The 23,601-nt window shown below is 46.1% G+C and overlaps 1 long non-coding RNA gene and 1 pseudogene across 2 annotated transcripts; one reads left to right on the top strand and one right to left on the bottom strand.

The window, feature by feature from the left end:
* Window positions 1-1,077: 1,077 nt before the first annotated feature.
* Window positions 1,078-23,530, bottom strand: LOC111759643 (uncharacterized). Of its 2 annotated transcripts, none has more exons than XR_011647084.1 (4): window positions 23,257-23,530; window positions 19,575-19,665; window positions 18,861-19,036; window positions 1,078-1,411 (listed from the first exon to the last, which is right to left on the bottom strand). It is a non-coding gene; the product is annotated as an uncharacterized lncRNA (long non-coding RNA). The 2 variants fall into 2 exon arrangements; XR_002793565.3 differs by lacking the exon at window positions 1,078-1,411 and adding an exon at window positions 15,754-17,554.
* LOC101421372 (general transcription factor II-I pseudogene) lies at window positions 9,060-9,913 on the top strand (annotated as a pseudogene).
* Window positions 23,531-23,601: the final 71 nt, after the last annotated feature.

The raw sequence follows: 23,601 nt of genomic DNA, 5'->3' as shown, positions 1-23,601 counted from the left end.
TTCACAGGACGATGGGCTCTGGTGCTTGCTCCACTGTCATCAGGGAAGTCCTGGTCACAGTGACGGCTCCCCCTCAGCAGCCCCCCAATTGTCCCCACAGAGCCACTAGCCAAGTCTTTCACTCCACATGTGACATGCACAAAGTCTGGTCACTCACTTTATTAGGACACTCTCTGTGGCTCTAGAGAAATGGCCTGGAGGAATCAGATCAGAGGGGACGTGAGTCCAGCAGGGGAGGAGACCCAAGTCTCACTCGGTCACACAGCCCCAGTGGACGTCGAGAGGAACCAGCCTCTGCTGTAAACTTAGTGCCAGCCTAAGAGACCTGATTTTCCCCAATACGAATATTTGAAGAATTTTTATTTTAGATTGTTCTCCCAAAACTGGCTGGCGCCTGGTGTGCTGTGCCCTAGGCCAGCCAAGCCTGCCTCTGCTTCTCCACTGGAGGAGCAGACAAGGCGGAGCACGTGGGAGGATCAAATAAAATCAAAACCACTGGCTGCCCTGCCTGCACGGCCGCCCCCTCCCCTGGACCCCAGGGCTGGCGCCGAGCCTCGCTGCGCCCCAGCCTTTCAGGTACCTGGAACCTTTCTTCCCCAGGCAAGGAAGAAAAGCTTCTGCCTAAAAATACACGGCCAAGGAGAGCATTGCCCGCGTCTGAGCGTCCAGGAAGGTCGCTCGTCTAAGGCCAGGCGGCGCCCACTAGGCAGGACCGTGCTCAGCTCTGCCTTAACCCCCCCAAGGCTGGCCCCGCCTTCCCCCGTCTTCACCTGCCGCCCGCGCCCCTCGCCGCCTCCTGGGCCGCCCCCTCGCTTCCTGCCCCTGCCCCTGCCTGGACACCGCCTTCGGCCACACCTCCACCTATAGAAGGACCCCCGAGGGAGGCCCTCGTGGCGCAGGAGGCTGTGCGGCAGAACCCGCTTCGGCCCAGCGCCCCTCCCTGATGGCCTGTCCTCAGCCAGGGCCAGACTCGGGCTGCTGTGCGTGTACAGGGAGCCCTCAGGGCAGGGGTCCTTAACCAGGGTCCTTGAGCTCGAAATTCAAAAACACTTAATTCTTGTGGGGACGTGCTGGTGGGGTGTGATGTATTTATTTATTTATTTTTAAACAACAAACATTTATTATCTTCTAGTTTCTATGATCAGAAATCCATTACATGCTTCAGTCGGTTGCCTCAAGGAGTCACATGGAGTTATAGCCAAGCAGTCAGCTGGGCCTGCAGTCATCTCAGAGTTTGACAGTGGGAGGATCTGCTTCCAAACTCACTCATGTCAGCTTCTCCGCAGAGCTGCCCGTAAAATGGCAACTGGCTTACTCCAGGATTAATGAGCCAAGAGTGAAATAGTACACAGTGCAGTGTGGACTTAGTGCGAGGTCCGTGGTTTTCAACTGACTGGCAGAGGGAAGGGGTCTGTGGAAAAAAAAAGATTAAGACGCCCCCTGCTGTAGTGAGAAGAGATCAGCTTTGGGAGAGCTGGCAGGATGTAAAACGCAGAGAGCAGGTGAGTGCACTAGAGCAGGTGAGGCCCTGGAGCAGGTGAGGAGGAGCGCGGGGGCAGACACCTGCCCTTGGCCCGGCCCTCTCAGCTCAGTTTCCTCATCTGTCTCTTGAGGAGAGAGGACAACCACTCTTCTACCTGACCGCCGGGTGGCTCTTCAACACCTTGCATCTCCAAGTGTGGTCCAGGCCCAGAGCAGCTTCCTAGCATCTCCTGGGATCTTGTTAGAAATGAGCTTTGGGGCCCACCCAGACCTCCAGAGTTGGAACCTACCTTTAACAAGCTCCCCAGGTCATCTGTCTGAGCATCAATTGGAAAGGACTGACGTAAGGGTCTCTATCAGAATGAGATGAGGTTGGGGTTGCAGGGTCTAAATTACAAAGCAATTGAAAAGCAAAAGCTATATTTTGAAAGTGGGATGGTATTTATTCAATTCAATAAAGATTCTGGCACAGTGCTGGGCATAAAGCTAAGGCTTGATGGATGTTTTTGAATGGTAACAGCTATACAAGTAACTAATATTTATTGAACACTTACTGTGTGCCAGGTACTGTCCTCAACTCTGCATATGGCCATTCATTTAGTCCTCACAGCTGCTATGGGGTAGGTGCTATTATTCTTCCCGTTTGATGTACGTACGAAGATGTTGTGGAGCCAAAAGTTTCAATAACGTGGCCTCTTTTACTCTAGCAAGAGCCAGAACAGAGAACCCAAGCAGCTGGGCTCTGGGGATCCTGCACAAATGCTTTCCTGATGGGCTGGAATGGAGCTCCCAACACCCCAGCTCTTAACCTGAATCTGTTTGCAGGTGGAGCACCAAGTTGTGTGAGGGAAGAAGAAATAGAGCTGTGACTCTGTGTTCCCCAGCCAAGAGGGTCCTGGGTGCAGCATGAGGACATGGGAGAAGCCTTCTGGGGTCTAGGGGAGAGAGGTGTGCCTCCTACGGGAACACTATCAAGCACACAGGGCCAGCCCTTGGGGAGTGGAGGGGATGCCCCAGGAGAGGGGATCACTGAGGGAAAGCTTACTGGGGTCGGGAGATGGGAAAACTCAGTGGTGGTGGAGAGCAGAAGGGCAGCTGATAGGAGTGAGGTGAGCTGTGGCCCTTCCTATGTACTGGAGAAAGTTCTCACCATCACTGAAAGGGTCAGTATTTTCCTGTGGAGGGTACGGATCTTTTTGACAAGGTCAGCAGCAATGGGCTCTGGACACAGGAAAGTCTTCATTTCAACTCTGAAGACAGGTTGGTAGCCAGTTAAATCCAAATTCCTGACTGATGTGAGGCTAAATGCACAGGGAGGGAAGCTCTTGGGTCTGTGGTGAAAATTAGATGGTGCCACCTCTCTCCCCAGCTGCCAGGGCAGGAGGCTTTCAGTTAGACCTAAGAGGAAGGGGCAGTGGAGCCAATGGGGGGGATGCAGGCATTACCTCTGCTCACCTCCAGAGGATGGTGTGGCACATGGCAGAAAGTAGCCTTGAACCAACATTCTAACTTGTGCTGTGTTTTTCAAGAGGGAGGGGACAAGTGGAGATGAAAGTAGAGAAGAAAGGAAATACACATTACAGTGAAAAAGCCCCTGGTTGGTCCCCTGCTAGCCCCTGGCTGGTGACCTTGTCAAGCACTTCATCCTCTGGGGCTGTTTCCCCAGGAGCCCCAAGGCCCATCCAGACTCCTGGACAAGCAGGTGAGAGGCACCTCCTGACTCAGTGGTACCTGGCTCAGCCCCTCCACTCATGGAGGGCACACAGCACACGGCAAGTGTTCTCTTCCCCTCCCAGGGCAGATGGCTAATGCTTGAGCACTGAGGAAGGAAAACGCCTGTATTCCAGAGCCTGCAAAATCCTGAAAGCTGCCCTTTCTTACAGCATTTTGAAATTCTGGAGGAAAAGGTAGAGCTGGGTGGGAAAGATGACTGGAAGGCATCTCTGGTCCTCTGGGGTTCTAGATTTATTGTATTCTATGGAAGATCATTCCCCTTAGAATTTTACATTTTAAATGGTGTTAAGCACTGGCTTGAGTACTAAAAATTTCATAGATTAAGTAGATATTCCAGGACCAGCCTAAAAACATGATTATTTATAATCATTTCTGAGGAGGATGGGAGCTGTCCTCCAATAGCAAATAATCGATTTTTAAATGATGTGACTCTTTAAGCAGAGCTCTGTGGTGGGCTTGGGTGTTTGTGTGAGTGAATGACACGTTGTGTATATCAGAGCACCCGTGCTCTCCTGCAGAGTCATTCTCATGGGGGGTTGTAAGAGCCCCCTTCTCTGGAAATGCTGTGTTTAGGGGGCTGGGGAATGGGCCTCCCTGCTCTGGGTGACTCCAACATCCTACAAAAGCAGAGAAGAGCAGAGCTTAGTCCCACATACCCTTCCTGGGGTCCTACACATCCTTTCCTCCTTGAAATACGAGCTCAAAGGCTCCTCCTGAGAGAGCACCCCCTGCTGGAGGACCTGCTCCTGGAGCTCCTTCACCTTGACTTTCCTCACTACCTGCAGCTGCCTGTTCCTCTGTGCAGGTTTCTTTCTCCACCTCATCCTGGGAAGTGTTCTGCCTCCAGCAGGTGAGTGTGTGAGATCAGGGACTGGACCTTGAGTTATCAGCCGGGACTTGGGATGCAAACCATCTCTGCTAATTGGATAGGATGACACTGGTGATACCGCATCAGCCATGACTTCTTGCAGTCTTCCTGGGTGCTGGGACCGTGGTGAACATTTACGTGGATTAGTTCTCATAATCTCTGCAACATGCCGAACATTTACCTGGATTAGTTGTTATAATCTTAGCACAGGCCTACACCATCATCTTCTTCATCATCATCATCATCATCATTATACTAGTCAGACAAAGGGGTACTGATGCAAAATACCAGAAATCTGTTGGATCTTGTATAAAGGATATTTATTTGGCATTGAAGCTTACAGTTACCAGGCCATAAGTTACTTCCCTCACCAAATTCTACTGCCATATGCTGAGGCAAGATGGCTGCCGATGACTGCCAAGAGTTCAGGCTTCTTGGGTTCCTCTTTTTGGAGGCTTTGTTTCTCTCTGGTCTTAGCTGCTGTGCTCTCTGTTCTCTACAGCTGCAAACTACCAGGCAAATGGTTCATCTCTCGTCCCTGGGCCTTCTCTCTTTCCTCACAAACAAGCTCTTCTGTGTGCTTAATTCCCAGGGGCCCAGCTCAAAACAGCAACATTAAAACTCCAACATCAAAGCTCCAACTCTGTCCCTTGTAATGTCTTTTATCTTTGAGTCCCCATCCACCAAGGGCAGGGTTCAACACCCTACTAAGGTGCCCCAATCAAAGCCCTAATCATAATTTAATCATGCCCAGGTACAGACCAGTTTACAAACATAATCCAATATCTATTTTTGGAATTCATAATTAATGCCAAACTGCTACAATCATCATTGTCATCATCAACATTATCATCATCATCACTACTGAGCACTTCCCTGTGCCAGGTGCTGTGCCAAGCTCTTCTACATGTCTCATCTTGAGGGCAAGCATGCAAAAGTTTGGCTCTCAGAACTGGCCGCCTCCGAGGTCTGAGGCACGAAATACGCCTCCCTTGGTTGGCCCCTCGGGACGAGGTATGCACCTACGCCTCCCCGCAGGGGAAACTCACGCAAGCCCCCTCACACCACCTCCGTCTGGGCCAATCTCAGGGCCTCCTACCTCATAAAGACATGCCTGCTCTCTTCCACCTATCAGCGAGCTATCCAGCTCAGCCCTCTCAAATTTAAGCTCTCCCTAGTAACTACTGACCAGCCTAGTAGACGGGTTCTGCTTCTATGCCCTTATAAGGTAACAACAGCTAATCTAGCCTATCAGAACCCAATCACCCTCCACCAATCCCCTCTCTCCATACTCTATAAAACTGCTTGTACTTCCTCAATAAAGTAGACCTGCGCCATCCGCCTCGTCTCCGCAGTTGTCCTTCGAGTCACTGTGCGTCCTCTCATGCCTGCGCCTCCCCACCCCGAGCCCCCTGTCTAGAGAAGCGGGGGCTCCTCACCTCATCATCTCATTCACTCCTCACTAGTACAAGGAAGGAACCACTATTGTTCCCAGTTGTAGACCAGGGAACTAGAAGCTCAGGGTGCCTAACAGGACCTCACTAAGGTCACACAGCTAAAACACAAGTCAAGCTCTGAACCAGCAAACTTCCTGCTTCTAGAGCCCAAGTTTTTCATTACTGACCACAGCAGTGTGAGGCTGTCATTTCCCCAAGAGACCTGGAAGAAAATAGGTAAAACCTACCCCAGTCTTCAGAGAAACAAGGAGAAACTTAGGGGGTAGAAGCAACTCTCCCCCATGGTGCACAGCTCCTTGAACAGGAGTTAGGTCAGGAGGTCCAAGAAATGGGAGGATAGTCAGTGCTCTAGGCCCTGGCAGAAGTCATGCTCCCCAAGGTCAATGTAACTGGCAGAGCCAGACCAGAGCAGGTTCACAACCTATTTGTATTCATCTTAATTCTGCTTGTTCTGAGGGCCATTTGCCCAGTCTCAGGATCCCTCTACAAAGGGACCTCTGTGAGAGGATGATTTTGGTGGCAATGGCTTTATTGTCTTCCCAGGATAATAAGCTCTTGTATCTTATTTCTAACAGTGGGAGGATTTACAAAGATAAGCTTCACTGTGATAGCCCAATAGACACAAATTAAAAGAAATGCACACAGCTGTTTTCATTACATCTACTTTTGGTCCTGTGGATTTGAATACATCTATTTTTTTTTAATTGCCTGCTCTGGCCTTTCTCCCCTGACCTCCTCCTCCCCACCCCTGCAGGGAAACTGCACCTCTTGGAATTCTGAGGGCACCCAGCTCTAGAGATAAGCAAAGACTTGGCCGTGAAAAACCCACCCCAGGTTCTGTTTGGTAGATATGAACTGGATCACACCCGTTTAATTCTGACACTCAGACCAGCTGAGTGAGGCATCATCACTGAGCCTCCAGCCGGGTCTCATCCTGAGGGAATCTGCCCCAACTTCATCAGCAAGGCTGAATACCACGTTTATTGCCAGGCACTGTGCCACACCTGGGTTTGTTAGTCCCCTTGGTCCTCACCATGGTCCCATATCTCTATTTCCACAGAAGGAGACCAAACTTCAGAGGCATTAAGTAATGTGCCTCTGGCAGAGAGGGGATTTGAACTGTCTTAATAGTGAAGTCAAAGGGGTGGACTGTACTAGGCACTGCTTGACACAAGCAATTGTCCTGGAAGTAGATCCCTTACCCAGACACCCAGCCGCCATTGGGTCTGGCCCACAAAGCAGCACTGAGACCTGCAGAAGCCCTTCTCGGGAATTTGGAGTTTGGAAATCCATCATAGGGGCTGATGGGAAAAGCTGTGATGTGAAGCCTGATTCAATGTGTGGGTGGGTCAGCAGTGCCACCATACCCAGGAGCTCCTCAGAAATGCAGCATCTCAGCCCCCTTTTCTAAATCAGAATCTGCAGGACCCAGTTGCTCCCTGGTGCCCTCTAAACACTCTGAGCTTTGAGAAGCTCTTTACAGATCATGGCAGCACAGCCAAAAGGCCTGGGTATATTGAAGGAAAGAAAAAAATCTAAAATTACATAGCACTCCAAAAGTAGAGTTTTCCTCAGAAAGGCCATGATATTTTAATATCAGAAAATCTAATAATAGGATGGCTAGATCCATGGACAGATAGTGACTATCTCAAAAGATGATAAAAGGTATTATTTGAAAAAGTCTAAGAAAGCTAGGAATAGAAAAGGACTCTCTAACTGGATAAGGATGTCTACCAGAAAGCCACACTGTTCATTCTACTTAACAGGGACCTCAGTGAACTTATTTCATGGTAGGAGAAGGCATAGGCTGCCCCTTGTCATAGCTATAGTGCAACACTGACTGGAGGGCTCAGCCCACTCAACAAGGTGAGAAAAAGAAGAGTGATAACAAGTAGAAGAAAAGAGTCAAAACTGTAATTTTCAGAGGTGAAATAATGACAATTTCTATAAGACAACCCTACAGTATCAACACATTATTAGAATTATTAAGAGCATGTGAAAAAATTGCTGAAAACAAGATTGACTTAGAAAAACAAGTTATGAAAAAAAGAAATTTCAGAATAGCATCAAAAACCATGTAGATTTCATATAGACTATGAAAAATGCACAAACCTTATGAAGAACTCATTTTATTTTTCTTATAAAATATTTCAGACCTACAACAAGTGCTCTAAGGGACCTAATGAATAACCCTACACCTAACACCCAAGCACGCCCAATCCATATCTTTTGACAAATGGGATTTAGTCTCTCGCTAGGAGATAAAGCATTGCATGTATGTCTTTCCAATCCCATTTGCCTCCTTTCTTCCCCACTCAAGGTAACTACTATGGTTTGTTTTTATGCTATTACCACCTAAATATTTTCCCATAAATAATATGTAGCATTGTTTTGTATGTTTTCAAACTTTTACAGGAAGAGCTATCCATATGCCTAACTTGTTTTTTTTTTTTTTTGGTTATTCAATGGTGTGTTTTTGAAATGTATCCATGCAGAGACATGTAGCTGTGGTTCATTAATTTAAACTGCTATATGTTGGTATATTACATGAATATACTATAATTTACTACTGTATTTTAAACTGTATTGTAGTTTAAACTGTATTTACTGTAATTTAAACTGTATTGTAGTACTGAATGACTTTAACTGCTGTATGTTGGTGTGTATTATGAATATAATTTATTATCCATTCCATAATTTAAACTGTGTTGTAGTACTGAACAATTTTGAATTTATCTCCCTGTACACATGCATGAGTATTTCTCTAGTGGGAGTATTATTGGGTCATATGATATATTTGTTGCTAGATATGGTCAAATTTTTCTATGAAGAACATTTCAAAATCCTACTAAAGGATATAAAACTAGATCTAATATATGGAGAGAGACAATATGCTTATTGATAAAAATAATAATACCAATTTTCTCCAAATCTAATAAAATTTGAAACCAGTATCACTATAATTTTGATTATCTGCAGCAGGATTTTTTAAAAAAGAGTTTAACAAACTATTCCTGAAGTTTACATGGAAGCATGAGGGTTTACAAATAGCTAAGATAAATTTTGAAAGAAAGAGCTAAGAGAGGCATGTAGCCTATTGGATGTTCAGTTTTGAAACGGGATGCACTGGTCAGGGAAAGAAAGACAGATGCAATGGAATAGAAACATCAAAAACAACTTTTTTTGAAAAAAAGAAGTTTTAGATTATATAAATGCTACATCAAAAATATGGGTGAGGGAAGAGCAGAGATAAGGGCCACTGCTCACAGCTCCCTGCAGGTACTTTTTAGCAGGGACTATGGGTCACTCCCTCCATCCCTGTGACTGGACCAAGATGCTGAAAGACCCTCTGGGGTGGCCTTGACTGTGACCCAAGCTCAGCCAGATGCAAGGACCCTCCCTCTTGCTTCAGCCCAAACCTACTCTGTGGTGATCTCAGGTGACTGCACCCACCCTCACTTTGCTTTGGTTCCCCCACCCCTTCCTCTTCCCTACCTAGCCCTAACCCTGCCTGGAGGATGCTGCTCTGGAGGATCTTGGCCCAAGCAGTAAGGTCTCCCCTGCCTGTTGACAATGAGGAGGCTTGGGAAAGCAAGACGTGGTGCCCTCCTCGTGTCTGCTCTTGAGTCAGCATGTAAAGAGCTGGTCAAATCCAAGGCAGAAGTGACCTGCATTGCACTGTAGGAAACACATGTTTGTTGTTGGAATGGAGAGAGGACAAGTTTTCAGAGAGATTTTGTAAAATACCTTTTGAAGTAAAGGTTGCAGAGATGCACAAAATGAAATCTACAGCAGACAAATAGGATGAGTGTAGATGCTGCAGAAATCAAAACTCTGAGAACAACAGTTGAGGACTGTTTCTATTTTTGCTGTGGAAAAGCTTTTGCCAAATCAGCAATGGTGCCCATTCCAGAGGAGATGTTAGGAGACCAGTCAGCCATGGTAGTTCAGGGCTTCATGAAGGAGCTGCTTTTAAATGGCCTGAGATTTATGATCTTGCAACTCTGAAATGGATTCTGGAGAACAAAGCAGGGATTTCATTTATCATTAAGAGACCTTTCCTAGAGCCAAAGAAACACCTAGGTGATTGTGATGCAGTAACAGCTGGTGAAAGGTCAATACAGTCTGCACATGGAAGTTGTAACCCCAGCAAAGTGAAGACTGAACCCACGGAAGATTCTGGAATTCCCCTAGAAATCAAAGGTGTGACCATAAAGAAGAATCTGAAGACCCTGATTGCTCTCACTCCAACCTTCAAGGCAGCTATCACTCTTCCAAAGGCAATGATGGAACAGAAATGGAAGCAGTAGCCGAAGGTTCTACTCAACATGTTGCTTTAGAAACAAGTGGGGACCTTGAGGTTGATGTGTGACTATTGAAGATGATGAACAGTTTCCACCAAACAAGAGAAAAAGACCAGTGAGCCACCACAGTTCCCAGTTACTGAGTCTGCAAATTCTGGAAAACAAAAAAGTGAAGGGAGTTCAACTTTGCGAAATGGAATGCTCAAATTACTGATCTACATAAGCAAGTTGAAGAGTTGTTTGAAAGAAAACATGGCAGGTCATGCAAGCCAAAGGTCCTATGATGATCCCATATCTCCTTTTCCAGTCACATGTGGAAGATCTTTATGTAGAAGAACTTCCTGAAGAGATTCCTTTGAAACAACTATCTATTTACTGAATTCCTCACTTGAGAGGAGATTACATGCAAAGAAAAGTATTCATTTGATATTAAGAAGCATGAACTTCTGAATTCAACAAATGAAGATTTACAATTTGATAAACCAGCTTCAGGAGTAAAGGAAGAAGGGTATGTCAGGATCACAAAACTAAGAAAGATGGTACATCAGATTTTCTGAAAAAAAATAAAAAATAAATTTTTAAGATTGGATAGCACTGAAGCCAAGGCTGTCTTTTACCAGAAATTTGAGGCACATCCTAATGATTTCTATGTGAAAGATCTACCAGAAAACATTCCTTTTAGAAGTCCCTCATGGTATGCAATTCCAAGAGTTAAAAAAAATCATTCAAGTGGGCAATTGAATTACATTTGTCATTAAAAGACCAGAACTTCTGATTCACAATGCTATTGCAGTTATTCAGCCAAAAACAAATACACTAGTCAAAGAAGATTGGAATGTAAGTTATCAAGCTACACAAACAAGTTGAAGTGATTTTTAATTTGAAATTTGCTCTAGCTCTTGGGCTCACAGAGGCAGAAAAATACCACACCTGGTGTTTGAATCAAATTCCGAGTTCCTTTGTGCAGAAGGCGTGCCAGAAGGAATTCCCTTTTGAAGCCCTACCTGGTTTGGAATTTCATGTATTGAAAGAAATGTAGGTGGGAGTAATAAAATCTAGTTTGCTGTTAAAACACCTAAACTAGTTTTGTCCTATTTGCCTCCTGGAATGGCAAGTAAAATAAACACTAAAGCATTACAGTCCCTGAAAAGACCACAAAGCCCTGGGAGCAAATCAAAGGTTCCTGAAATTGAGGTCACTTGGAAGGCTCTAATGACAGCAATCCTCAAAGGACAGCTGTTTGGACCCCCAACCAGACTAAGGGTTCTAATGTGCCCCTCAATCCTCAAGGAAGGGAGTTTTCCTCTGAGGTCTGGAATGCCAAAATCATGGACCTAAAACAGAAAGTTGAAAGTTTTTTCAATAAAAAATGTGGTGAAGCTCTTGGCCTTAAACAAGCTGTGAAAATTCCATTTGCATTATTCAAATCTTCCCTGGAAGACTATGGGGAAGGCTCACCTGAGAGTGTGCCATTCCCAAGACCTACTCTTTTTTTTTTTTAGAGAGAAGGAAGTAAATAGTTTATTAAGAAACAAATATATGAGAAAAAGTGCATGGTCCTAGGTATGGTCACAAGCATGCTGCAAAGTGAGAGATGTGCCACAATCTACTTTTGAAATTCCAAGGCTGGATAACACACTCAGAAACAAAACCAAGATTAAATTCATCATTAAAAAGCCCAAAATGTTTGAGACAATCATTAAGGAGAGCACCTCCTCTAAGCCCACCAAGAAAAATAAATTAATCACCAAATGTTAATGCATTTCACCTGCATCCTTCAGGTGAAAATTCTAGATGATGATGATGGATTCTTCAATGATTCAAGTTCTTCCATTGCTAAAATAATAACAAGTCTAATTTAGTCCCTTATGCTTGTTGATTCCTCAATCTTGAGGATTTGGGGATGGTAATGCCCACTCTGTTTCTGATTGAGAGGGGACTTAGATCCCATGGGGGCATGTGGATGTCTTGGTCTTGCTTGCAGTTGTAGATGCTCTGTTTTTTGGGATGGAATTTGTCCACCAACATCCTTTTGTTAGTTGTCCTGGGTGAGTCCAGTGAACTGGAGAATGGATGTTGCAGCTCTACTGAGATTCAGGATTCAACCAGCATATGAAAAAACTGAAGATTTAAGTGTAGTTCTAATTATATGTTCAAATGAAAGGGGCAGAAGAGCCAGGTGTAGAGAAATTATAAATTCTTCTAACTGTTACATTGGGAAACATATATTCCAAAGTTAGTCCCACTGACAAGGTGCTAATTCCTAAGATTTTCTGCCCTGCCTATAGTGTCTAGATGTCTCTAGAGCCCTCAGGAGGTTGCTGTTTTAAGCAATGTTTGATGTGACAGTCAATGAGACCTGGCTGACACATGCATAAGCGTAACCACTGGTGTGACTTTCTGACTCATTTTGAAATTGCTTAGCCATAAAAACACATTTATATTTAATATTCCCCCTTTTGGTCAAGGTCTTTTCCCAGATGTATCACTAGTCAGCAGCTGATAATAATCCCTCAGTGCCAGGGAGGCTCATCCCTGGGAGTCATGTTCCACCCCAGAGGAAAGATAGTGCATTTATATGTTGAGTTTGGCTTAGAAAGAGACCAGATTTAAAAAAAAAAAAAAAAAAAAAAAAAAAAAGGAGACTTCCAGGAAGAAACTCTTAGGCAATATATACTACAATGCATGGTTTCAGTTTCAGAAGAACAAGGTTCGTAAGTACAAGTGTCACTATTAATGGTCTGGTGCTAGTGTAATGCTCTGTTCACCTTCACTAGGCATTGCCCATGTACTCAGGGGATTCTTGCCACTCTATTAGAGAAGGTCGTAGGAATCCCCAGGACAGGAATTCAATATTCTTTGGTTATTGTGTTGGTCTCCACACAATATGACATGAGACAGTGCCTCACGACCACTTGAACATATTCATATGCTATATAGACATTCCCAAGGTGCACCCCTCCTCTCACATCTCCTCACCACTGACACCCCACACCAGTGATCCTCCCCTGTCACAGTTGTGACCCTCAAAAACTACTTCTATGCTCATGGAAAATTGGTCTACTAAAATTGGTCATTTGGAATATGATGGACTGTTAAGTAGTAGAGTTGGGAAAACTGGCTCACAGTATAGAGAAAACTAGAGTTGACTCTCTACTAAACACTAGATGAATTAAAGACTTTGTGAATGGTAAAATTATAAAACTAATGCAAAACAACACATACACATGAATATATTTATGATCTTAGGATGGTTAAAAAAAACACAAAAACTCCCCAGACTTTCAGGAATGGGAGGAACCTTCCTCCCCAAGGCAAGGAAGAGAAGCCTTTGCTGAGAAAGATGCAGCCAAGGAGATCAGTGCATACATCTAAGCATCCAGGAGGGTCACCTGTCTAGGGCAAGGCAGTGCCCACATGCCCTCCCCCATGCTGACAGCAGGGAAAATGCCAAGAGCAGGTGAGGGCCTCAGGGCAGTAGAGCATCTGGAGCAGGTGAGGGCCCTGGAAAAGGTGAGGGCCCCAGGGCAGGTGGGGATGAGTGGAGGGACAACAGAGTACTGGCCTTGTCCAGCATGCCTTCACCCAGCCCCCTTGGCTCAATTTCCCCTTCTGTCTAATGAGGACAGAGGACGACCACTCTTCTACCTGACTCTCAGGTGGCACTTCAACTCCTTGCATCTCAAAGTGTGTTCAGTGTCCAGAGCTCCTTCCTCCTGTCCCTGGGAGCTTGTTAGTAACAGGCTTTTGTGTCCACCAAAGACCTCCAGAATCAGAAACTGCCTTTAACTAGCTCCCCAGGTGATCTGTCTACAAATCAATTGGAAAGGACTAATGTAAGGGTCTCTACCAGAATGAAATGAGGCTGTGGGAGCAGTGTCTAAATTACAAAGCCGTTTAAAAGAAAACTATGTTTAGAAAGTTATACATTTATTCAATTCAAAAAAGATTCTTGAACAGTGTTGGGCATAAAACATGGGCTTAATGGGTATTTTTAAATGGTAACAGCTACATAAGTAATTAATATTTATTGTGCACTTACTACATGCCAGGTACTGTCCTCAACTCTGTATATGGCCATTCAGTTAGTCCTCACAGCTACTATAGGGTAGGTGCTATTATTCATCCCACTTGATATATGAAGATGTTGTGGAGCAAAAGTTTCAATAATGTGCCTCTTGCACTCTAACAAGAGCCAAAATAGAGAACCTAAGCAGGTGGGCTCTGGGGCTCATGTGCAGATGCAGTCCTGATGGGCTGGAATGGAGCTCCCAATACCCCAGCTCTTTACCTGTATCTGTTTGCAGGTGGAGCACCAAGGTGCATGAGGGAAGCTGAAATACAGAGAGCTGTGATGTGTTCTTTATGGGCATCCCCAGCATAGCAGGTGCTGGAAGCAGCATGAGGACATGGGAGAAGCCTTTGGGGGTCTAGCGGAGAGAGGTGCACCCCATCCAGGGTCAGCGTCGGGTACACAGAGCCTGCACTTGGGGAGTGGAAGAAATGCCCAAGGGTGATGGTCCCAGAAGAAAAGCTTACCAGGGTTGGGAGATGGGAAACTCAGAGGTCGTGGAGAGCAGAATGGCAGCTGATAGGAATGAGGTGAGCTGTGGCCCTTCCCATGTACTGGAGAAAGTTCTCACCATCACTGAAAGGGTCAGTATTTTCCTGTGGAGGGTATGGATCTTTTTGACAAGGTCAGCAGCAATGGGCTTTGGACACATGAAAGTCTTCATTTCAACTCTGAAGACAAGTTGGTAGCCAGTTAAATCCAAATTCCTGACTGATGTGAGGCTAAACGCACAGGGAAGGAAGCTCTTGGGTCTGTGGTGAAAATTATCTGGTGTCACCTCTCTTCCCAGCTGCCAGGGCAGGAGGCTTTCAATTAGACCTAAGAAGAAGGGGCAGTGGGGCCAGTGGGGATGGAGGGGAATGCATCACCTCTGCTCACCTCCAGAGGGTGGTAGTACACACAGTGGAAGGCAGCCTCAACCAACTTTCTAACTTGTGTGCTGTGTTTTCCAAGGGGGGACTGAAGTGCAGACGAAAAGTGGAGATGAAAGGAAATACACATTACAGTGAAAAAACCCCTGGTTGGCCCCTGCTAGCCACTATCTGGTGACCTGAAGCAAGCACTTCATCCTCTGGTGCTGTTGCCCCAGGAGCCCCAAGGCCCTTCCAGACTCCTGGACAAGCAGGTGAGAGGCACCTCCTGACTCAGTGGTACCTGGCTCAGCCCCTCTGCTCATGGAGGGCACACAATACATGGCAAATGTTCTCTTCCCCTCCCAGGGCAGATGTTTGAGCACTGAAGATGGAAAATGCCTGTATTCCAGAGTCTGCCAAACCCTGGAAGCTGCCCTTCCAAAGAGGATTTAAAAGCTCTGGAGAAAGAGGGGGAGTTGGGTGGGAAAGAGAAGTGGAAGGCATCCCTGGTCCTCTCAGGCTCCAGATTGATTGTATTGTATAGAAGATAGTTCCACTTAGAATTTTACATTTTAAATGGTGATAGACACTGGCTTGAGTATTAAAAATTTCATAGATTAAATAGATGTTCCATGGAAGCAGTGGACTTGACCCAATGGTTAGGGCATCCGTCTACCACATGGGAGGTCCACGGTTCAAACCCCGGACCTCCTCAACCCGTGTGGAGCTGGCCCATGCGCAGTGCTGATGCACGCAAGGAGTGCTGTGCCACCCAGGGGTGTCCCCGGCATAGGGGAGCCCCACGCGCAAGGAGTGCGCCCGTGAGGAGAGCCGCCCAGCGCGAAAGAGAGTGCAGCCTGCCCAGGAATGGTGCCGCCCACACTTCCTGTGCCGCCGACAACAGAAGCGAACAAAGAAACAAGATGCAGCAAAATAGACACAGAGAACAGACAACCGGGGAAGGGGGGGGGGAATTAAATAAATAAATAAATTTAAAAAATAAAATAAAACAAAAATAAAAAAATAAATAGATGTTCCAGGACCAGACTGAAAATATTATTATTATAATCATTTCAGGGGGGAGCTGCCCCCCAAGACCAAATAATTGATTTTTGAATGATGTGAACCTTTGAGCACAACGCTGTGGCTAGATTGAGTGTTTGTGTGAGTGATTGAGATGGTGTGTATATCAGAGCATCCATGTTCTCCTATAGAGTCATCCTCAATGGGGGGGGGGGGACGGACGGACACGGTGAGAGCCCCCTTCCCTGGAAACGCTGTGTTTAAAGGATGTGGGGTTAGGAAATGGGCTTCCCTACTCCAAGTGACTCAGACATCCTACAAAAGCAGAGAAGAGCAGAACTTAGTTTCCATGTGTCCTACCCTGGGGTCCTGCACATCCTTTCCCCCTTCAAATACCAGCTCGAAAGCTCTTCCTGCAGAGAGCTCCACCTGCTGGATGACCTACTCACTGGAGCTCTTTCACTTCACATTGACTTTCTGTTATTTATTTATTTATTTATTTATTTATTTATTTATTTATTTCTCTCCCCTCCCCGCCCTGGTTGTCTGTTCTCTGTGTCCATTTGCTGTGTGTTCTTTGTCTGCTTCTGTTGTTATCAGCAGCACGGGAATCTGTGTTTCTTTTCTTGTTGTTGTGTCATCTTGTTGTGTCATCTCTCCATGTGTGCAGCACCATTCCTGGGCAGGCTGCACTTTCTTTCGTGCTGGGCGGCCCTCCTTACAGGGTGCACTCCTTGTGTGTGGGGCTCCCCTACGCGGGGACACCCCTGCATGGCAGGGCACTCCTTGCACGCATCAGCGCTGTGCATGGGCCAGCTCCACACCGGTCAAGGAGGCCCAGGGTTTGAACTGCGGACCTCCCATGTGGTAGACGGATGCCCCAACCACTGGGCCAAGTCCGCTTCCCCACACTGGCTTTCCTCACTACCTGGAGCTACAAGTTCCTTTGTGCTGGTTTCTGTCTCCACCTCTTCCTGGGGAAGTGTTCTGCCTCTAGCAGTTAAGTGTGTGGAGATCAGGGACTGGACCTTTAGTTATAAGTTGCAAACAACCTCCACTAACTGGGAGGATGACACTGGTGATACCATAGCAGCCATCACCTCCTGCAGTTTTCCAGGGTGCCAGGACCATGTCGAGTGTTTACCTTGATTAGTTCTTATAATCTTAGCAACATGCTGAGCATTTACATGAATTAGATTTTATAATTTCTGCAACACGGTGAGCATTTACCTGGATTAGTTCTTATAATCTTAGCAACAGCGCTGTGTGGAAGTGCTATTCATATTCTGTTGTCTACAGAGACTAAGCAACTTGCCAGGACCCCACAGCTAGAAGGGCCATCTCAGTCCCAAGACTCAGCCCAGCGCCCTAACAAGACCCAGTGACCAGGGCGGTCACTGCACTGTCAGCCTCATTTCCTCTCTGTGCCAAAGGAACCAGATACCCCTCAGTCCCCCCATTGGAAATATTCCCCAGTCCCCTTCTCCCTCTCTCCAGCATCCCCTCAAAGGGCGTTCTGCCTCCCTCTTCTATCCCATGTGCCGGGGAGTTGCTCATTTTAGGAGCTCACGTTCTGGCGGCTGACACTTCTCCAGCTCCTTGAATAGGGTGCCAAGCCCTTGACTTAGTCCTTGCCCTCCTGCAAGACTTGCTCCAACTCCCTCAACCCGGCCAGCAGGAGGCACTGCTGCCACCCCCAGCTCTTGCTGCAGCCTCTCAACAGCTGCTTCCATCTGTTCCTTCTTGGTTTCCATCTGAGCCTGTGAGGGGTAGAAGGACAGGCATGGTTAGGGAGGGGCTCATGGGGCAGGGCTCTGAGAGGTTCACCTAAATATTTACTATTGATTAAGTTGATGGGTGATGGAAAGGTTTTAGAAAAGGTGGAAGTGATGGCAGCACAACTTTGTGGTGTTATAAATACCATGATTTGAAAGTGATTAAAAAGGCAAATTTTAAGCTGTATATATGTTACCACAAGAAACACTTAAAAAAACAAACATAAAACTGTACACTACAAACACTGAACTCTATTGTAAACTATGAACTATACTCAGTGATATAATTATAGAGATGCTGGTTCATCAGTGACACCAAATATACCTCACTGCTGCAGAACATTAATAGGGAAAGATGCATTCAGGGGTGGGGCAATGTTCGGGGACTCTGCCTGGTTTTTCTGTAAATCTACAACTACTCTAAGAAAAAGAAATAAAAAAAAACAAGAGAAAGATATGGAATAACTCGTTCCAAGGCTTTCCCCCAAATAGCACCATGGTAGAAGCGGCTGGTCTCAAGATGAGCTTACCATGAGGAAGGCGTTTTATCCAGAGATTCCATAATGATGCGACAATATGCTCTCAGAGCCATATGGAGCTAAAAAATCCTTCCACATCTGTAATAGCATTTCAACCCTATAAAACCTTGGCAGGGTAAAGTGAGCAAATTATGGTCACTTTTAGAGAGGAAGTGAGTGCAAAGGAAGGTGGGATTAGCATCAACAAGCTGAGCAGAAGAGCGTGTGGCTGGTCTTGGCCACATCTCCACCTCTGGGGTGAGCTTTGATGGGAGCTGAGGGGAGCTGAGGAGATCTTTCTGTCTCAAGACTCTCTCCTGGTCAAGTACCAGGAATTGCCTCGCTTTGATTTTTCTACTGGGTGACTTTATAACCGGAAAACCAGAGGAGAGGGTCCAGATATGCCACGTCCTGAGCCTGTGGTCCTCAGTCGGCCTCGTGGCCAGGACTAGAGTCCAGGCACCAGCTGAGCCTTCAGTCTGAGCCCCCCCCAAGTGGTGTCCTCAGGCAGGCAGGCTGGAGTGGACATGGCCTGAGACCCCAAGGACCTGGGTGCTAGTCATTTCCCCAGATGTGGGCTTGGCCATGCTTGCTGAGCACCACACGCTGGACCTTAGTTTTCTGCTCTGTAATAAATGACTGATCCAAACCTTTGGGACTTGGACTAGAGGATTCAGAACCACTTCTGCTCTGTTGCTCAGTGACTCCACAACCTGGATTCCAAATGCCTCTGTGCAGGTGGTGAGTGAATGAAGAGCGTCTTTCTTGCTTACCAGCCATGGACAGATCCCAGAGAGCAGCCTCACCAGGTCGTGGAGAGGACACTAAAGGAGGGGGCAGGGGAGCAGCCTTCACCAGAGCACCTGGAGCTCCTGGGCTTCTCAGCACTCCATGTCCTCCATCTCATCTCCCTCCACGGTTAGAGATTCCAGTGCATCCTGAGACGTTCCTGTGGGGAGGCGGAGGGGAAGAGAGAGGTGGAGGAATTAGCACCTCAACACACAGGTACAGGTGTCTGCCCTGGGTGGAGTACACGGTTAGGGGTTGGGGGTGTGAAGGTGCTAAAGGGCAATCATTGTCCCTAAAAAGAGCACCATCTAGGAAGAGTGCATCCCCAGTGGTCAAGATGCAGACACTGAGCTGTGCACAGAGAGGTAGAAGCAAGAGGGAAGGGCTTTAGACAGCACAAAGCATTTATTTTTAGGAGGTATGGGAGTTTGCATCCGGAAACTTATACAAGGAAGCAGGTGCTCAACCACTAAGCTACACCATTCCCTGCACAAAGCATTTCAGCTGGGACTTGAGAGTTAATCTCAGCTGGACAAGAGGAGAGGAGAGCATTCCAGGAGGAAGGGCTAGCCTGTGGGCAGCTTCAGAAGTAAGAAAGTTAGGACAGCTCAAGAGAGTAGGTGCGGCTCAGCCTGGCTGGACACAGGTGCCTTGGGGAGGGGGCTGGAGAGGGGATGGAAGGGAAGGCAGCATCCCACCTGCAAAGCCTGTGTGAGCAGCTCCTGGGATGCCAGACACCTTTGGGCAGAGCAGATCCATGAAGGGGCTCTGAGAAGTGCAGGATGAGCTCTGCATCACAGGAGGGGGATGATGAAAGGGGTGAGAACGGTGGAAGGAGTGTCCCGAAAGCACCCAAGTCTGGTGAGAGCTGGTGAGGCCTGGCTGTGGGGAGGGCAGAGTTGAATACTGAGATGTTTCTGGGGAAGCCTCTTCAAGACCTGGTCACCTTCAAGACCAAAGAAGGAGCCAGCTCTGAGAAGCAGGTGTGGGCAGTGCCCTTGAGCCCAGGGGACATTCCGACAGTGCTGGGCTCCAGCTGCTCCTCCCTTTTTCAAAAAGAAGGGGCACACCTTCGGGTTGCCCTGCCCTTCCTTTCTTCCCTTGACCCCAGTGCAAGATCGTGGTCAGTCCATGGCTCAGGTGGATCCTGGGAACCTGATGCACCTGCTCACAGCCAACAGGGGGGTTTCTTCTAGGGTGGGGTTCTGCCGGCAGCGAGGCCAATTCTTCACTGCACTGTGGGGTCCATAAGGACAGTGATGGGGATGGCTCCTTATGGAGAGTCCTGTGAGGCTGGAGCTCAAGACCCCTAAGAGTGAACTCCCACACAGCCAGATGGAGCCCCGTCCCCGGGGTCTCTCGAGCTAACATTGTACTTAATGGTGAAAGATGAAAGTTTTCCCATTAAGATCAGGAACAAGACAAGGATGCCCACTTTCCTCTGGTATTCAATATTGTGAGAGAAACTCTAGATAGAGCAATTAGGCAAGAAAAAGAAATAAAAGACACCCCAATAGGAAAAGAATAACTAAAAATTTTGTTATTCACTGATATGAGTCTTTACCTTGAAAATTCCTCAAAATCCACCAGAAAACCAATAGAACTTATAGATAATTTCAGCAATGTGATGGGTACAAGATTAATAAGAAAAAATCAAAAGTCTTTCTATCCATTATCTTAGGAGGAATCTTACGAGGAAATCAGGGGGAAAAATTCTATTTACAATAGTGACTAAAAGATTCAATAGGAATAAATTTAGTCAAGGCCCTAAAAGACCTGTATTCAGAAACCCATAAAACAATGCTAAAGGAAACCAATGGTTATCTAAATAAATGAAAGTGTATTTCCATGTTAATAGGTTGGAAGACTACATTTCATTAAGATGACAATTCTACCCAAACTGATCTACAGATTTAATAAAATCCTGATAAAAATCCAAATATTCTTCTTGGTAGAATTTTTTAAAAGATTTATTTCATTTATTTATTTCTCTCCCCTTCCCCCTCCCCCCAGTTGTCTGTTCTATGTGTCCATTTGCTGCGTGTTCTTCTTTGTCCGCTTCTCTTGTTGTCAGTCGCACAGGAATCTGTTTCTTTTTGTTGCCTCATCTTGCTGTGTCAGCTCTCGTGTGTGCAGCGCCATTCTTGGGCAGGCTGAACTTTCTTTCATGCTGGGTGGCTCTCCTTACAGGGTGCACTCCTTGCGCATGGGGCTCCCCTACACAGGACACCCCTGCATGGCATGGCACTCCTCGCAGGCATCAGCACTGTGCATGGGCCAGCTCCACATGAGTCAAGGAGGCCCAGGGTTTGAAACACGAACTGCCCATGTGGTAGATGGACACCCCATCCATCGGGCCAAGTCCACTTCCCTCTTGGTAGAATTTGAAAAGGCAATTATCATATTGATCTGGAAGAATCAGGGTACCCATATAACCAAAAATATTTTTTAAAAGAAAAGCAAAGTTGGAGGACTCACTTCCAGACTTTAAAGCATATTATCTAGCTACAGGGGTAAAAACAGCATGGTACTGGTATAAAAATAGAGAGATTGACCAATGGAACCAAATCTAGTTCAGAGCAGACCCCACCAACTATGGTCAAGTGATCGTTGACAAGTCTGTCAGACCCACTCAGCTGGGTCAGAATAGCCTATTCAAAAATGGTGCTGGGAAGACTGAATATTCGTATCTCAAAGAAAGAAAGAAAGAGAACACAGTTTATTCAAAAATTAATTTAAAGTGGATCAAGGACCTAAATGTAAAAACTAGAACCATGAAACTCTTAGAAGAAAATGTAGGGAAACACCTTCGAGATCTTGTGCTTGGTGGTGTTTTCTTGGACCTTACACCCAAAGCACAAGCAACAAATTAAAAATAGATAAATGGGACAGCCTCAAATTTAAATACTTCTGTTCTTCAAAAGACTTTGGCAAGGGAAGCGAACTTGGCCCAATGGATAGGGCATCCATCTACCACATGGGAGGTCCACAGTTCAAACCCCAGGCCTCCTTGGCCCATGTGGAGCTGGCCCATGTGCAGTGCTGATGTGTGCATGGAGTGCCCTGCCATGCAGGGGTGTCCCCGGTGTAGGGGAGCCCCATGCGCAAGGAGAGCTCCCCATAAAGAGAGCCGCCCAGTACGAAAGAAAGTGCAGCCTGCCCAGAATGTCGCCACACACACGGAGAGCTGACACAACAAGATGACACAACAAAAAGAGACACAGATTCCCATGCCGCTGACAACAAAAGCAGACAAAAGAACACACAGCAAAATGGACAGAGGGAAGAAACAAACAAAAATAAATCTTTAAAAAAAAATACTTTGTCAAGAAAGTTGAAAGGCAGCTAATTCAATGGGAAAAAGTCTTTGGATACCATATATCTTATAAGGGGTTGTTCTCCATGTTATAAAGATGGCAAGTCACCCTATGAAAAAATGGGCAAAAGATTTTAAAAAAAGACACTTTTTTAAAGTGGAAATACAAAAGGCCAAAAGATATAATATGAAAAGAAGTTCACATAAGTAGCTATTAGGGAAATACAGTTCTAAACCCTCATGAGATATCATTTCTCATCATACCTGTTCAGACTTTAGCCCATTTTAAAAATTGGGTTGTCTTCTTATTGTTCAGTTTTATGAGTTCTTTATGTATTCTGGGCAGAAATCCTTTATCAGAAATGTGATTTGAAATATTTTATCTCTGTGGCTTGAGCCAATGATAAAATGTAAGCTCTCAAGAGAAAATTAGAATTTTGGAAAACTGGTATCCATCACCCTAAGCTTGACACCTTTCCAATACACACACATTTTCTGGTGGGATCTGTGTTAATTGTACCAGGTATCACCTTTTGGAAATATGTAAAGAAATGTGTCCATACTGGAAGATGTACATAACTCAGTGGGACAATGTGCTACTTTAAAATCCTTATGCATTTGTACAAGACCCTTTCAATGTGTAAAGATAGGCCGGAGGATTTTAGTGTTACAAGATGAAATATTCAAGAATAAGATTTTAGACTGCAACTATTCTTTAGAAACTACACTCATGTGCTTTTAGTTTAGTATCAAAGATGAACGTCAACACTCAATTGAAAAGTCTTTTAAACATACTCCTTTCTTTTCCAACATTTATAGCAGAGGCTGAATTTTTTTTTCCAACCAAATAACAGATTGAATGTGATATGAAAGTTCAGGGGTCCTCTATTGAGACTGTTGAGAAAGATTTGCAAAAACGTAAATTGATCCACTCTTACATTGTTACCTTTTGGAATTATTAATCAACGTGTAATGAGTTTTGGTATAAATATTAATCTATAGGAATTAGTATTTTTAGGAATTCGTATTTTAAATTACATTTTGAATTCTAGTATGATCAGTACCTGTAGAGGTAACCAGAATTTCCTCGGGGTCCTCACTAATTTGTAAGCTGTGAAGGATCAGGAGAGGGCCTCACTGACAGGGGGTGATAGAGCGCTCGGTGCAGGGGAGGGGTCGGGCAGTCCAGGACCCGGTCTCAGCTCTCAAGGTCTCTCCCCGAGGCTGGCCTGCGGGGCGGAGAGGCCGAAGGGGGAGTCCCCGATCCCCGCAGTTTCACTTCTTCTCCCAACCCGAGTCAGGTCCTTCTGCCCCAACTCTCGTGACGCGGTCCCAGGGCTGCCTCCCATTGCGGGCCCGGTTCTGGAGAAGCCAATCGCCGGCCCCGCGGCCCATCCAGAGCCCGCCCC

This window comes from Dasypus novemcinctus, chromosome 22 (genome assembly GCF_030445035.2).
Source record: "Dasypus novemcinctus isolate mDasNov1 chromosome 22, mDasNov1.1.hap2, whole genome shotgun sequence".
Classification (NCBI taxonomy): Eukaryota; Metazoa; Chordata; class Mammalia; order Cingulata; family Dasypodidae; genus Dasypus; species Dasypus novemcinctus.
Note: the sequence above shows the minus strand (reverse complement) of the source record. Positions and strands in the feature narration are given on the sequence as shown.